This window comes from Lolium perenne, chromosome 5 (assembly GCF_019359855.2).
Source record: "Lolium perenne isolate Kyuss_39 chromosome 5, Kyuss_2.0, whole genome shotgun sequence".
NCBI classification, from domain to species: Eukaryota; Viridiplantae; Streptophyta; class Magnoliopsida; order Poales; family Poaceae; genus Lolium; species Lolium perenne.
The window spans coordinates 197,609,431-197,613,072 of NC_067248.2; the positions used below are offsets into that span (position 1 = coordinate 197,609,431).

At 47.2% G+C, this 3,642-nt stretch overlaps 1 long non-coding RNA gene across 1 annotated transcript; it reads left to right on the forward strand.

Moving 5' to 3' along the window:
* Nucleotides 1-353: 353 nt before the first annotated feature.
* Nucleotides 354-1,508, forward strand: LOC127301560 (uncharacterized). The gene is made up of 2 exons (XR_007852208.2): nucleotides 354-1,038; nucleotides 1,188-1,508. It is a non-coding gene; the product is annotated as an uncharacterized lncRNA (long non-coding RNA).
* The last annotated feature ends 2,134 nt before the right edge of the window (nucleotides 1,509-3,642 follow it).

Sequence of the window (3,642 nt, forward strand, 5' to 3'; positions counted from 1 at the left end):
TAAATAGAGACACGAGGTTAATCCACATCATTAGAAATTATTTTAGACGTTAGATCTATAATTTAATGGTCAAGATTTAAAGATTTTACGTAACATGTACAAGCACATATTTTGTGGACATGCATGACATGTTATATTTGACACGTAACTTGCACCATCCCGTAGGTAAGAAACTCGGTCAATCTTCTTCTATCTATTCTATACCTAATAATAAAGGGGCTAGCGTTTCCTTGGTTTGGTCCGTCATAATGCGCTTTCGTCCATCCACCTATGCGTTTTCGTCCGTCGTCCGATAGACATATAATCTGACCCGTCGCTTCCAACTCCTCTATGTTTTGTTGCGGAGCCGAGAAATCCTGAGAGTTCACGATTGATAATCTGACCCCAAACCCAAGCCTGACTGCAAAGTCTCCCCGATAACCACGACATCCTCCCCGTTTCCTGAATCCAACTCAACCCGCTCGAGGCAAAGACGGCAGGGACTCATGGTCTCTAACACGGCAATATATATCGGGACTCGCCCGATCCAGGAGAGGCGCTGCCAAGCTGACGGACGCGTTCATGTGATCTTCCGTGCTGCGCCGACGAAGTGTTGCTCGCCGACAGAAGGATGACTTTCGACACCCCGGCGATCGACCACCTCTCGTCCAATTGGCCGCCGCGTGCGCAGATTGAGAAGGCTCAACAAATATTCTTTTTCTTATCCAACGAGAACATGTGAGTCGCTGCCTCCACCCTGCCGCTACGCGGGAGCAGCCGCCGGGTCTGCCGTCCATCAGCTGCTCTACATCCGCCATCAAGTCCCATCCCCGGTTTCCCACCACCGTGCCACAGCAGGCGTCCGCCGCTGTCGCGGCCATGGGGAAGCTCAAGTCGGGGCCAGGTACTTCGAGATTTTCCTCTGCGACGAGTTCGACGCGCCGTGGACCCGTGGTTCGACCTTGCCTGGAGGAAGCGACGGTGGAGGCCACCGCAACAACCGCACCCTCCTACGTCTGCATAACCGAGGACGCAGATGACGATGGTGGAGAAACGGTGGTGAGTGGTGACTATATCTGCCTGCAAGGACAGGATATAACAGTTTATTGTTCTATTTGCTCCTACCTTTTAAGCCATGGACGAGGATCCATTAATGTGAATGAAGTATCTTGTGCTTTCTTCTTCACAATTATGATTCATTTTGCCAGCCTATCCTTCGTCCCTTAACCGTATTAGGGATGAGAGGACCTGCTATTATCCTGAGAAGCACGAGTTCACTGGAGCAATGCTTTGATCCTTGAAGAACTCATCAGTGGACAAGAGGTTTCTTCCCTAAAGGTTCAGGTCGCTTGTGACCTGAATAATTTGCTTCTCCTTCTTGCTTCTGCCATGTAAGAGTAAATTTACTCTATCTTTATCTGGTTCAGCTCTCTATTCAGTGTTCATATTTGTGTTAGCGGTAGAATTTTATATTTTGTATGCATCATTGCATTTGCAGATGATTAAGAGATTTGGCTTTCAGCTATATATTCTGGATCTGCTGCCCAGTTGTATCATTCCCTCCAGTTTTATGTTCAGTTAATTATTGTTAAACGAGAGTATTATCTGCTCATGGTACAGGCCATCTTGATGCTTCCTCTTGCCTTCACGCGGTCTCAAAACTCGAAGTGATACAAAGACACAAGCAAAGAAGGCTTAGGAAATGAATGAATTGGTAGATCTGGGCCTCGAGTTTGAAGTTTGAACATTTGCTGGGTTTTGCTGCCTTTTTTAAAGGACAAAGTGGAAGAAATTTTGAGAGGGGAAACAGGAGCTCAGGACATGTTTTGTGCAAGAAGATGAACTGTATACAAGATAAAGCATAGATGGAGAATAAAAAATATCTGATAAAGGGTGTGGCTGTAGTGACTAAAAAAGAAGCGGAAAATATTGAGCTCTCAAAGAGAAGGAATCATCTTGAGGCACACCTACCGGAAGCTCATGAAACTAGCGAGCATACCAAGATCGACACATACAATTGAAGGATAAACTATAGTAGACAAAGACCATGCAATTCAGATAGCACAGCAATAAAACGAGGAATTGGATGCAAAGGAATGAGCCTCTTTAAGGAACTTCCATCGAACTGGTCTTACTGCAAGGGATGAGCTCATACATTTTTGTGTCTGCTTGTTGATAGTGCAAGCTCCATACTCAGCAGAATATTTTTGTTTGGTACAAACATGTGTATATTATAAACACATGCTACTCTGAACTTTGATATATAAAAGAGAAAATGAAATAGAGAGAGTTATCAAGTTTAATTGGACAACATATTTCGCACCCTGGACTTCTACAAGTGCTAGGGTGGGCGGATGCCATACTACTGCTTCATGGCAGGTGGAACATGTACTATGATCAATACGGACATCATGACAGTGGGCTACTCAAACGGATGTGTCCCTAGATACCGCCCTCTCGGTGGCCACTGCTACCATGGTTGCGCGGAAGGTATGGAAGCTCGCGTAAAAAAAAGTTAAGTTTACAAATTTATTGCTTGTGGTACTCATCACCAATGCATGAGGAGCCAGAGTTCGACTCAGACTTCGTGGTAAGTTCCCGTTGCAACGCACGGGCAATTCTCCTAGTATATCATTAAGGTGAGATTTGTCACGCTAAAATTAGCACGTACAAACGATAAAGATTTATTAGTGATATAAGGTGTGACGCTGCAAGCAATATGAAGAGCAAAAAGCTGTCACGTGGAGATCAATCGGCATACGCTGGTAATAGTTGCCGTGCAAAATATTTCTCATCTTTCCTAGAAAAAACTCTCATCTGCTCTGGGTGCGCCGCCGACCATGAGAGGCCATGATCCATGAACGGATCTCCTCTGCAAGCATGTTGGCCTGCGGCCGCTGCTGGCGACTAACGTCGCCCGCTAGGAACGTCTTTGACCTGCAGTCCAACGTCAGCAAAAGCTGGGCCAAGTCCGCCACTACATGGAGGGCACAACCAGCTTGGATGTCTGACTCCCTATTGACTGAAGACTGAGCTGGTGATTTTCAGATCTGTTGCTCGCTCCCGCACACAATATATTGTATGAAGCACTCAATCTCAGCACGATTTATATACGCAGCATGCAAACACAACATCAATCTAAGTGGAGCTATGCATTGCTGGTACGCCTCTCGATATTTTGATTGTCTCCAGGTTCTTTTTCTCAAAAATCTACACATAGGATTGTATTAGCAACGCTAATAGACTATGCATAGATAAGAACACACTCTTAGAGCATCTCCATCGGAGGCCCCGATAGCGGCTCTGATAGCGTTTTGGAGGCCGGCATCGAAAATAGGCTCGCAATATCGCGCCCCAAATAGCTCCGGCGATTTTTCGAGTCCAATAGAAGCGCCGGCAACCCCGTGTCGGCCCCTTCGCGAAGGGCGCAAATCGGGCGCGCCGGCGCCTCGCGGCATGACGTTTTTTGCGGTTGGGGGCACCTTATCGGCGGGAGGACGCGATGGTTCGCATCGGCTGAGACGCGGGAAGGTTGGTCGTCGGTGTTTAATGGTCTGCCACGTGGAAACTGAGGCGGCGACGAGGGCAGCGACTGGCCAAGCGGCGTCCACTCGCCTATGCCGCCGTAAATGCGGATAGTTGGCACCCCTATTTAGCACGTAC